The following is a 13,752-nucleotide window of genomic DNA, read 5'->3' as shown; positions in this document are numbered from 1 at the left end:
CACCACGTTCATGCACATAAAGGTGAATTGACGTATAGGTAAACATGAAAAGCAGCTACGTGAAAAAAGCAGAACAAAGATTAATCACAGTAAAAGAATCTGTGAGTCACTGGTATAGAGTTAACAATGGTAGCTACATCGGGCACCAAAGGAGCTAACGGAATAACTAATTTATTAATCTCTCGTAAATCGTGTGTTAACCTCCAGCATTTTTTATCTGCCTTAAAAACTGGATTAATCGGTGTGTTATAAGGTAGGAATGTGTCTCGATCAAAACACATTGTGACAATAAATTGTCAATAACTGGAGCAATGCCAACATTCTTCTCTTCGGACAATGGATATTGTACTTTATTGTACTTCTGTAATATAATAGAAGAAATCTTCCGGATGTGGCTGTCGCTCAGTTGAGAGCATGAGGACAGAGGGAAAACGGTAAAACATTGGTTTCAAAAAACAGAATTCCCATTTTATGCTTCATATCTCTTCCTAAAAGGTTTAAAGGCGAGTTTGGAATTATTATTTGGGATTTTCTTCAGCAGTAAGCGAGAGATGTCATGACCCAACTTCTTTACACAGAACAAAGAACAAAGAACAGACACACAACACTCAGACAATAAACACCACACATAACACTCAGACAATACAGCTGTGCTAGGCACCAGGGGGATCGCAGTCTTCAAACAAAAACTAATTCAATCTCTCCAAATGGATCACATTTTTTGTAATTTGGGAGAAAAAAATAGACTGTAAAGCCAAAAGAAAATTGAAGTCTTTCCAATATTTCCCTCTTTCCTTTTTTTTTTTTTTTTTTTTTTTTTTTTAAATCAATTTATTTATTTAAAATCAGCATTGGATCAAATAATGATTTCCCTCACTCTGTGTGTGTGTGTGTGTGTGTGTGTGTGTGTGTGTGTGTGTGTGTGTGTGTGTGTGTGTGTATATATATATATATATAAAAAACAACTGTCATGCAGTAAATACACATTATGTAACAGATATGCTTTTATTGCTTTTAATTCCTTTTGTTTGTATACAACACATTCAGTAGAAGTAAAAAAACACAAGAACTGGACAGTGAATGATTTGGTGAAAGTTCTGTGGAGTCCAAATGTAACAGAAGAACTTACTTGTGTAAGACGGCGAGCAGGAGAGAAGATGTGATCAGACTCCATCACCCTCACAGTCACACATGGAGGTGGAAGTTTAATGGTTTACGGTTGTTTTGGAGCAGGGAAACTCTAAATACAAACTTGGAAAAGGTCAAGGTTAAATACTTGGAAACTAAAAAGGACCAGGTGGAAAACATTAGGGACTGTTAGGGTCTAGGGGACAGAGAGTTTTCTCTCAGAATTCTCCCAGATCCTGACACTGGGTAAAAGAATCCTGATCCAACACAGCTTTCATTCTATACTTCAACACCATGCAATTCTGCCTGGACTGAGGCTCATTAAAAGCAACTTCACCATATAACAAGACGATGAGTCTAAGCGTACATCTGAGCTCTGTAAGTGTGTGTAAGCAGAGATTTGGCTTGAGTGATATCTATCATGGGATGACCTGCTCAGTCACCGCACCTAAATCCTGTCGAACTGCTCTGGGATGAACTGCATCACAAGAAAGAAATTTGCAACTAGTGATGAACATCTACAGCAGGTTTTTCAAGAAGCACAGCAAAGTATTTCAGCTGAATGTCTGGAGTAAAGAATTGACTGGTTCCACATGTGTAGAGACAGAGGAATTTGGGAATCAGAGATTAAATAGATAGAAGGGACACTGGGAAAAGGTGAGGAGCAGGAGAAAGAGAAGATATAGAAATGTAGAAACTTGAGACATGATGATTGAATGGCATTTCACACATCAGGTCCACATTATTTTAACATTATTTTTATTTTCTTTAGGTTTCCATGTCCAGGGTCCATCTGATCCTCTCACTGTTCAGCTGGGAGACTCAGTGATGTTGCCCTGTTTTGTAGAAACTCCTCTACCAATGGAAGAACTGGAAGTGGAGTGGAAAAGAAATGACTCTGGATCTCTAGTGCACTTGTGGCAGAATGGAGAAAGTCGACCAGAGTCTCAGAACCGGCGTTATCATGAAAGAGCTCATTTCTTCTCTGAGGAGGTTGCTCATGGAAACTTCTCTCTACTGCTTACAAATTTGACTCCGGAAGATGCAGGAGTTTATAAGTGTGTCGTTCAAACAAACCAGGACTCTGATGAAACTTTGATTGAAATAATTGAGATTGGTGGGTATATTTTTACTTGATTCAAGTAAAATACTGTAAAAAACTAAAACTAAAATTATAAAAAAAATAATTTCAGAGCGCTTGATTGTGTCTGGAGCCCACGTTATATCTGCGTATGCGGGTGAAGAAATCACACTGAACTGCTCTGTAGACTCACATATACCCTCAGAAAAGATAGAAGAGGTTTCATGGAAGAAACAGGATGAAGATCTCTTAGTGCTGCTCTATCAGGAGGGTGACATTCTGACAGAATCAACACATGAGAGATTTAAGGACAGAGTAGAATTCTTCAGCGCTGAAGACAGAAACAAAGGAAACTTCTCAATGAGACTGAAGGATGTCAGAACTGAGGACAAAGGACTGTACATCTGTTCAGCATTTTCTGGGACATTATCAGATAACACAACAGTGGAGGTGCAGCAGCTCGGTAAGTTGTTTTTATGGACAGTAAACAGGTAAAGATGTTGTAGAGCATTCACTACTCTTATATATTACAGTCTTGTAGTGGTTTAATAACTCTGGTGTTTGTCCCATGCAGGTTTTTCCTCTATGCATATTGGGATAATTGTGTTGTGTATAATTGGGTTTGTAATTGGATCAGTTATCCTAGGAAACCTCTCTTATACATCTTTAAAAAAGAAAGGTGAGTCTGGGCTTTTTTCTATCACTTCAAAAACATTTTAGGTTTCATTTCACTTATTAAAGTCAACTTCATAAAAATCTGTACCTTGTACATCATTTCCTTGTAGATGGACACCTGGCTGTACAGTCTGCACTTGTCCTTTGTCTGAATATCACTTTGTTCATTGGCTTCATTCTTTGGGGTTTTACTGAGGGTAAGTATTGTTTTTTACAGTTTCACTCTTTATAACTGTAATTCTCATATTATTCATTGATTCAGAAAAATGTCTGCCACAATCATCAAAGACAATGCTCGCTTCCAGATCCAGGTTGTAGTTTAGACATTTGCCCAAATGGGACGGACCACCGGAGAGGAACCTTGTTATAGCCACTCGAGGAGCAGTGCATTGGGGAGATTCCCCCTTGAGCACTTTGTGACATTACATAGCCCATGCTGCCTCGCATTGCAAAAGAGAGCTGACTTTCTGTGTTTACATGTGGCTTTTTGCACCTTTTGTGATTTGTTTTATATCTCTGACCCTTTTGTGTCGATGTGCACTTTACAACGTAAATCATCCAGATCACTGCAGATTACTGGGCCGTTTCTCTTACAGTATGTTATCTTGTTTTGTTTACTCGTTTCTTATTGTTTAGTTTATTTTTGGTGGTCGATTGCATACGTTTATAATTTTTGCCTGCTTTTCTGTTCTGCTTGTCTTTTTAATAAATAAATATTATCTGTATTTGCATTCGCTTCTGCCACTGTGCATTTTATGCACATGACACTCTATTTGTCATTTTCTCTCATCTCTATTAGTATTATAAAACTGAACACACTGTTGTGCTGCTAAAGTGGTGACACTAAAAGGATAAATGTATAACAGAACTGCATTAATAATAATTGACAGTAATTGTAATTATAGATCGGTTCTGATGCGTCTTTTTAAACTTAGTGGGCTGTTGGTTAATTTCTTTCAACAGTTTCTTTATTGACTTTGATATATCAATTAATAAATGATCTCATCTTTCTTCCAGGGCTTTTTACAGAAGCAGCAACTTGTTCAGCACTTAATTTTGTTAGGATCTGTTTGTTATTTTGGATTGCTTTGTCATCATTTCGAACATTTCAAGGTAGGTTGCAAGTATTATTTGTTTCAGACAGACAGACAGATTGATAGAAAGACAGACATACAGACAACAGCACCCAGGTTATCTCTGAATAATGAACAATGTATTTACAGATATATAAATGTACACTAGGATATAAACTATTCATCCACAGTAAAAAAAAAAATTTGCATCTAAAAACAAAGTGCTGTGTTTCATGCTTTTCAACTGTTCAGAAAATCTTTAATAAATATATAATGTCTTCTGTAAGGATGTTGGTTATACATTGATAATTTTATTACAATTCAATTCACATCAATTTTATTTGTATAATGTTTTTGAACAATGGACACTGTTCCAAAGCAGCTTTACAGAAATAGATATTATTCAGTATTTATACAGAAATAGATACATTTTAGAGTCATCAATTAGTCCATATTAAAACTCCCTGAGATGGAACCATCCTCATCTACACCAAGTAGCTGCAAATGAAGAGACTCCATTCAGAGATGGGACATCAGGATGAATAAGGCAGGTCCAGCTAGAAGAGAGAGAGAGAGAGAGAGAGAGAGAGAGAGAGAGAAATGGATGACAGGAAGAGGGAAATAAAGATAAGTATCCTCATTGTTAAATAAAAGTTAAAGATAATCTGTAAAAACAAATCTAGAAATGTCTGTATTTTATTTTATAAAAAAAACTGAAATGTAACATGCACATTAATACTCAGACCCTCTGCAACAACTGAAAATGAGCTCTAGGTGTTTCCTATTTCTCGTGATCGTTGCTGAGATGTTTTTATACCTTGATTAGAGACCACCTGTGGAAATGTTAATTAGGAGCTATGTTGTCCGGGGCTATATGCCCCTGGTAGGGTCTCCCAAGGCAAACAGGTCCTAGGCGACAGGTCAGACCAAGAGCGGTTCAAAAACCCTTATGAGAAAAAACAGATCAAGGACCGTGACGTCGCCCGGTATGGCGCAGCCGGGGCCCCACCCTGGAGCCTGGCGCCTGGTGGCCGGGCCTTCCCCCACGGGGTCCGGCCGGGCTCAGCCTGAAGGAGCGACGTGGGGCCGCCTTCCCGTGGGCTCACCACCTGCAGGAGGGGGCCTCAACAACCCGATCCCTGGACAAGGAAGCTAGCTCTAGTGACGTGGAATGTCACCTCGCTGGCGGGGAAGGAGCCTGAGATTGTGCGGAGCTGTCAACTGATCACCACCTGGTGGTGAGTTGGATCCGATGTTTGGGGAGGAAGCTGGACAGACTCGGCAGACCCAAGCGTACTGTGAGGGTCTTCTGGGAACGTTTGGCCGAGTCTCCTGTCAGAGAGATCTTCAGCTCCCACCTCCGGCGGAGCTTTGACCGGATCCCGAGGGAGGCCGGAGATATTGAGTCCGAGTGGCTGACGGGTACCAGCAGGCCAAGGCGAACTGCAGCCCGGGTGGTTGTGGAGGCAAAAACTCGGGCCTGGGAGGAGTTCGGTGAGGCTATGGAGAAGGACTATCGGCTGGCCTCAAAGAGATTCTGGCAAACCGTCCGGCACCTCAGGAGAGGGAAGCAGTTCCCTACCAATGCTGTTTACAGTGGAGGTGGGGAGCTGTTGACCTCAACTGGGGATGTCGTTGGACGGTGGAAGGAATACTTCGAGGATCTCCTCAATCCCGCGTAGCGGGGGAAGCCGTCGTCACATCTTCCATTGAGGAAGCAAAGGCTGAGGGCTCAGAGGTGGACTCGTCCATCACCCAAGCTGAAGTCACCGAGGTAGGGTTACTAAGGGCTGTCCGGTCCCTGTACAACCGAAGCAGGAGCTTGGTTCGCATTGCCGGCGAACTCCAAATCCGAGGCCATGGTCTTCAGTCAGAAAAGGGTGGCTTGCCCACTTCAGGTTGGTGGAGAGCTCCTGCCGCAAGTGGAGGAGTTCAAGTATCTTGGGGTTTTGTTCACGAGTGAGGGAAGGGTGGAACGGGAGATTGACAGACGGATCAGTGCACCTTCTGCAGTAATACGGTCGATGTACCGGTCTGTCGTGGTGAAGAAAGAGCTGAGCCGCAAGGCGAAACTCTCGATTTACCGGTCAATCTACGTTCCTACTCTCACCTATGGTCATGAGCTCTGGGTCATGACCGAAAGGACAAGATCACGGATACAGGCGGTCGAAATGTGCTTTCTCCGCAGGGTGGCTGGGCGATCCCTTAGAGATAGGGTGAGAAGCTCGGTCACTCGGAAAGAGCTCAGAGTAGAGCCGCTGCTCCTCCACATCGAGAGGGGTCAGCTGAGGTGGCTCGGGCATCTGTTCCGGATGCCTTCTGGACTCCTCCCTGGGAAGGTGTTCCGGGCGCGTCCCACTGGGAGGAGACCCCGGGGAAGACCTAGGACACGCTGGAGAGACTATGTCTCCCGGCTGGCCTGGGAACGCCTCGGTGTCCCCCCGGAAGTGCTGGAAGAAGTGTCTAGGGAGATGGAAGTCTGGGCATCTCTGCTTAGACTGCTGCCCCCGCGACCCGGCCTCGGATAAGCGGGAGAAGATGATGATGATGATGATTTGAAAAGACAGACATCTCACTATAGACCTCACAGCTAACAATGCAGATCTGAGCAGAAACCAAGCCATGATGTCAAAGGAACTGCTGCAGATCTCAGAGACAGGTGTGTGTAAGGGCAGATCTGTGAAAAAATTATGCTGCATTGAAGATTCCCAAGAGCACAGTGGCCTCCATAATCCTCAAATGGAAGAAGTCGCACAACCAGGATATTTCCAAGAGCTGGTCGCCTGACCAAACTGAGCAATCGAGGGAGAAGGGCCTTAGTAGGAGAAGTGACAGAGAATCTGATGGTCACTCTAATAGTGACTGAGCTCTGGAGATCCCGTGTGGAGATGATACAAAGTTCTAGAAGGACAAGCATCACAGAGTGGCTAGATGTAAGCCTCTTCCTAACACAAAACTCATAGAAGCCCTCTTGGAGATAACAGACACCTAAAGGACTCTCAGTCTGTGAGGAACAACATTCACTGTTCTGAATAATACAAGATTCAACTGTTTTGATTGAACTGCCTTTAATTCCAAACGGTATGTCTGGAGGAAACTGTTCATCACCTGCCCAAAACCATCCCAAAAGTGAAGAATGATGGTGTTAGCATCATGCTGTGTTTTTCTGCAGCAGGAACTTGGCAAGTGTTTAGAGTTGAGGTAAAGCTGACTGGAGTAAATTACAGAGATCTTCAATAAAAACCTGTTCCACAGCACTCAGGACCTCAAACTGGGCCAAAGGTTTACATTCCTACATGACAACATTCCTAAACACAGCCAAGAGAACACAGGAGTGGCTTAGCGATGACTCTGTAAATGTTCTTAAGTGGCCCAGCCAGAGCCCTGACCTGAACCATATTGAACATCTCTGTAGAGACCTAAAGTGCCTGCTGTCCATCAACGTTCCCCATCCAATCTGCACCAGCTTGAAAGGATTTGCCCTGAAGAATAGCAGAAAATCCCCCAATCCAAGTGTGTAAAGGTGGTGCATGAAACCCAAAAAGACTCAAAGGCTTTAATTGTTGCCAGAGAAGCTTGAACTAAGTACTGAGTAAATACTTATGATCCAAATATTCTGAACAAAATTATAAATGCAGCACTTTTGTTTTTGCCCCCATTTTTCATGAGCTGAACAAAAGGTCTAAGACATTTTTTATGTACACAAAAGCCCTATTTCTCTCAAATATTGTTCACTAATCTGTATAAATCTGTGTTAGTAAGCTCTTCTCCTTTATCCAGGGAATCATCCACCTCACAGGTGTGGCAGATCAAGATACTAATTAGACAGCATGATTACTGCACAGTTGTGCTTTAGGCTGCTACAATAAAAGGCCACTATAAAATGTGCAGTTTTACTGTATTGGGGGTCCGGGGGGGGTCCGAAAACCAGTCAGTATCTAGTGCTCACTAACACAGGTTTGGACAGATTTGAGAACAATATTTGAGAGAAATAGTGAACATTGAGAAATTGTGTACATAGAAAAAGTCTTAGATCTTTGAGTTCAGCTCAGGAAAAATGGAGGCAAAAACAAAAGTATTTTGTTTATAATTCTGTTCTGTATACTAACGTACATGAAATATTTCAGTGTTTTTCTTTTAATAAAAAGTTTTACAGTCATTTCTATAATTCTGTTATCACTTTTGTCATTATGGGTTTTTTTCTATTTGAATGATTGTAGAATCGGGCTGCAACATTGTAAAAGTGAAGGGTGTCAGGAATCCCCCTGCCACGCCCCCTTCGGAGGCTGTCTTTCCCGGGGATTCCCTGACGCACCGTGCTCCTGTTCTCGTGCGCCCCGCCCGCATGCAGCTGCTCGCAATCAGGCTTCACGAGGAGCAGCTGAGATTCATCTCCGTTTCCCCTTACGCCACTCATATAAACCCCACGCTGACCTTCACGAACGGTCGGTTATTGTATGTACCTGTGTGTAGTCTGCTGTTTGTCTGTGCAGGTTCCTGATAGCTCGCTGCTCCGCGTATGCTTCCCCCGCTACGCTTCTTCTCCTTCCGGATTCCCTGTTCTCTCCACGTCGGCGTGTGAGTTTCCCGGCGCGCCTCGGACTTCTGGCGCTTCTCCGTCTCTGCCTCCGCGCCACACTGCGCACCGTGGATATTATTTGTTTATCATTTGTATTTCGGACTTCCGTTTGCTGGTTTTATCCCGCACTGCGGGTGTTTTGTTTTAGCTCTGCCTGTTTTGTTTAATAAAGACACCTTCTTCTATTTCTGCCTCCGCCTCCATCTACGCCGCGTGACAAAGGTGGTCTGAATACTTTCTGAATGCACTGTAAGACGCTGGGTCACACCAAGTGTGTGAGTGGGGAAACATCTGAACATCCCTGTTTACCAAAGCACTCTATAACCACGATCACAACAGATCTGCTCCTTTACCTACAAAACACCTACTGACAAAAAATCTTCACAAAATAAGTTCAGGTGTTTTTATCCTACACCTGAACTCTGAGACTGTGTCTGAGACCTGAACACTAATCAGAAGGCTTTGTAAGAGGAAGTTCTGCTCTCTGCTGTAGTCTTTACTATTTGAGGTAACAACAAATAGACTGATTAGACTTTAATGGATGTAGGTCCAGATCATAATAGAGCAGAAGTTTGATCAGGTAATGTGACTTGTGAGCATTCAGTGCTTTAGACTTTAGTGATAGTATTTAATAATAATTTATTGAAAGTCAGTGTGGAGTGGATAAAACGGGGGTGATGTGGTTATTTTCTGGTTCTGGTAATGACTTTTACTGCTGCATTCTGAACTAATTGGAGCTCATTAATGCACTTATATAACACTGATCTAATCAGTACACACTTTGTCTTCATTGTATTGCAGATCGTGTCCACCGGTTAATTACATATTTGATAGGTCAAGTACAATATATTGAAACCCAGGAAAAATTCATAAATTAGTAGCGGCTTATAGTCCGAAAAATACTGTATAATGTAATATTTTATTTTAAAATGTGTAAAATATTCTAACATTGTTCTGTCTTCTCCAGCTATTATTGTGAATATTTGGCATAAAATAAGCACTGGATGGAAAGTGTGGATGCTGATATATTTTCTACTGGGACCAGTTACAACTATTCTGTTTATCACTGTCTTTTGCTGTAAGAGTTTAACTTTTAACTTTTAATTGAACTTTCCACAGTTACAGAAACTCCTCATGGGTACTGGGGTTTAGAACATTATCTTTATTCAAAACAAATTTCACAAAATGTTACATACAAACTGTGTGTTTGGCAGAAAAACAGGAAATTATATACACTTGAGTGAAAAGTGTGGAAATTCGGAATACTGAACCAACATGGCTCCTATTCCATACTTCAACACCATGCAGTTCCGTCTGGACTGTGGTGACTTTACCATACAACAAGATGATGAGCCGAAGCGCACGTCTGAATTCTGTAAGTGTTATTTAGAGAGTAAACAGACGTCTGGAGTGATATCTATCATGACCTGCCCAGTCACTGCACCTCAATCCTACTGAACTGCTCTGGGATGAACTGCATCACAAGAAAGAAAGAAACCTCCAACTAGTGAAGAAGAAACGTGGCAAGTTTTACAAAACCTCACAGCAAAGTATTTCAGCTGAATGTTTGGAAAAACGAATTGTCCGGATGCTGAGAGTGTGTGAAGATGTTCTTCATGCTGAGGGAGGATTTTTAAAAAAAAGAAAATAAAGTGGAACATCAGGACATTTATATATTTGTTGGCCAAAATAAATCTTCACATCATTTCATTTTTTTTTTTATATAAACAGAAAGAGATTAGAAGTTCATCAGTAATGAGGAGTATTAATACGTTTTAGAGAACTGGGGTATTATTGTGTTTGGGTTTAGTTTCTACTGGTACAGACTCGCTACAACTGAGTTTAATTCACTTATTCTGCTTTAGGGTTTTACTACAGAAAAAAAAAAATGCACCGAGAGGTAAGTACAGATTTCTTGTTGTTTATGAACACGTCTCACTCAGTATATATCAGTTACATCAGACCATAAAATACCTTCATTTTATTCATAAAGTAAAAGGGAAAGTTCGTGTTTACTCTAATTGTCATGTGAATGTCAGAATCAGAGTAACATTAATCTATTAATTAAGTGATTATTGAGTAACAGCAATATCTTGTTATGGGTAGCAGCATAAATTAGGCATTAATATAAAATGCAGTCAAAATATTATTAAACTAGAATTAAAATTTCCTGAAGAAAATGGGTGGTGTTTTATGGTGCAAAATTGATCAGCAGAAGTGTTTACTTCAGTCAGGAATCACCCACTCTTGTGTTTTGACATGTCACATGTCTATTTTTATGTTTAGTGATGCTGAAAGTTTTGATATGTCACACCTCAGTTTGTCTCTTGACCTTCACACACTTTAAGCCGTGTTTGTTTCTAAATGACGGAATGTTCGAGATTCCCCGTTATTTTCTATGGAGCAGGATCATCACCTATTACCCACAATTCCCATCAGAGAATTTTTGGAGTATGGATGCAGCCTACTGCTCACTCTAGACAAGCGTGAATGTTATATAGGCATTTTAATGGAATGTTGTTTTCCCAGTTTTATGGTGCATTCCTGAGCGCAGGGTTTACCAGCTGCATGTGGATGTTATACGTCATGTCAGACGCTAGAGGACAATTCTTTTCTGCTCTGACACTCGTATTCTCATCCCCATTCATTATCATTGTACAATTCACATGAACAGGCTGCACATTTTGATGGATGTTTTGTGATACTGGCACAAAAACTGGAAAACATTATTTTAAGAAGAAAAGGAAGAAAATCTGCAATAATAAATGTGCAAGACTAATATGCTGTTCAAGCAACAATAACTATAATAAGAAATGCTGAATGACATGAAGAGAGAGACAATTTATTCACTTAATGCAAGCATGTGTCAAAATTTATCATTTTAAGGGAAAAAAAACTTCCTTGATTTTTAATTTAATAATTGCAACACGTCTTGAAAAAGTTGGGACTGGGCAACGTTTCCCACTGTGTAGCATCATATCTTCTTTTAACAACAATCTGTTTACATCTGGGAACTGAGCAGACCAGTTGCTGGAGTTTTGGAAGAGAAAAATTGTCCCATTTCAAACTCAGTAAAAGGCAAAAACACACAAAATTGGACAGTAAATGAGTGGAAGAAAGTGGATTTGAGTCCAAATGTGTCTCTACCAGAAGAACTTGTGTGAGATGAAGAACAGGAGAGAAGATGTGATCAGACTCCCTCACCCCCAAACTCACACATGGAGGTGGAAGTTTAATGGATTGGGGTTGTTTTGGAGCAGGGAAGATTCCGGAAAGTAAAAGGAATCCTGAACCAACATGTCTCCCATGTTTCCATGTTCTTATACTTCACCGTACAAGATGATGAGCCGAAGCACACGTCTGAATTCTGTAAGTGTTATTTAGAGAGTAAACAGACGTCTGGAGTGATATCTATCATGACCTGCCCAGTCACTGCACCTCAATCCTACTGAACTGCTCTGGGATGAACTGCATCACAAGAAAGAAAGAAACCTCCAACTAGTGAAGAAGAAACGTGACAAGTTTTACAAAACCTCACAGCAAAGTATTTCAGCTGAATGTTTGGAGAAACGAATTGTCCGGATGCTGAGAGTGTGTGAAGATGTTCTTCATGCTGAGGGAGGATTTTTAAAAAAAGAAAATAAAGTGAAACATCATGACATTTATATATTTGTTTGGCCAAAATAAATCTTCACATCATTTCAGTTTTTTTTTTTTATATAAACAGAAAGGAACATGCACGTGTTTATTAAAAACCATAACACACTCTGTGTTTCCACACTTTTCACAGACACTGTACACATTTATTGAATTTGCATCATGAATGTTTATTGCACCGTCTGCATCTATTAATTCAGTAGTTGTATAATCTATAGAGATTAGAAGTTCATCAGTAATGAGGAGTATTAATACGTTTTAGAGAACTGGGGTATTATTGTGTTTGGGTTTTGTTTTTACTGGTACAGACTCGCTACAACTGAGTTTAATTCACTTATTCTGCTTTAGGGTTTTACTACAGAAAAAAAAAAATGCACCGAGAGGTAAGTACAGATTTCTTGTTGTTTATGAACACGTCTCACTCAGTATATATCAGTTACATCAGACCATAAAATACCTTCATTTTATTCATAAAGTAAAAGGGAAAGTTCATGTTTTCTCTAATTGTCATGTGAATGTCAGAATCAGAGTAACATTAATCTATGAATTAAGTGATTATTGAGTAACAGCAATATCTTGTTATGGGTAGCAGCATAAATCAGCCATTAATATAAAATGCAGTCAAAATATTATTAAACTAGAATTTAAATTTCCTGAAGAAAATGGGTGGTGTTTTATGGTGCAAAATTGATCAGCAGAAGTGTTTACTTCAGTCAGGAATCACCCACTCTTGTGTTTTGACATGTCACATGTCTATTTTTATGTTTAGTGATGCTGAGAGTTTTGATATGTCACACCTCAGTTTGTCTCTTGACCTTCACACACTTTAAGCCGTGTTTGTTTCTAAATGACGGAATGTTCGAGATTCCCCGTTGTTTTCTATGGAGCAGGATCATCACCTATTACCCACAATTCCCATCAGAGAATTTTTGGAGTATGGATGCAGCCTACTGCTCACTCTAAACAAGCGTGAATGTTATATAGGCATTTTAATGGAATGTTGTTTTCCCAGTTTTATGGTGCATTCCTGAGCGCAGGGTTTACCAGCTGCATGTGGATGTTATACGTCATGTCAGACGCTAGAGGACAATTCTTTTCTGCTCTGACACCCGTATTCTCCTCCCCATTCATTATCATTGTACAATTCACATGAACAGGCTGCACATTTTGATGGATGTTTTGTGATACTGGCACAAAAACTGGAAAACATTATTTTAAGAAGAAAAGGAAGAAAATCTGCAATAATAAATCTGCAAGACTATTATGCTGTTCAAGCAACAATAACTATAATAAGAAATGCTGAATGACCTGATTAGAAAAACAATTTATTAACAATAGAACATATGTGAAGAACTAATAGTTTTAAGGGAAATAAACATTCCTTAATTTTTAATTTAATTTTAAAAAGAAATCACATTGATGAGAGCATATGTTGCTAAATCTCAATATAACTTTCAGCAATGTGCAAGCTTTCATTTTAGACACTAACAGACCTCCATACCATCATAGATGCAGCTTTTCAACTTTTAGTCAGATCTGTTTTTATAGCCTCATGTTGC

The 13,752-nt window shown here is 40.3% G+C and overlaps 1 protein-coding gene and 1 long non-coding RNA gene across 2 annotated transcripts in view; one reads left to right on the top strand and one right to left on the bottom strand.

Annotated features, from left to right (window-relative positions):
• LOC310734376 overlaps window positions 1-13,752 on the bottom strand; it is a 159,544-nt gene that overhangs the window by 134,736 nt on the left and 11,056 nt on the right. The gene's annotated exons all lie outside the window — the stretch shown is intronic.
• Window positions 1-13,752, top strand: part of LOC310734355 (uncharacterized protein) — a 198,600-nt gene that overhangs the window by 178,681 nt on the left and 6,167 nt on the right. The window lies entirely within an intron of this gene.

The sequence above is a fragment of the Silurus aristotelis genome, assembly GCF_946808225.1.
Source record: "Silurus aristotelis genome assembly, chromosome: 12".
NCBI lineage: Eukaryota > Metazoa > Chordata > Actinopteri > Siluriformes > Siluridae > Silurus > Silurus aristotelis.
The sequence above is the reverse complement of the archived record's forward strand: the minus strand, read 5'-3'. Positions and strand labels throughout refer to the sequence as shown.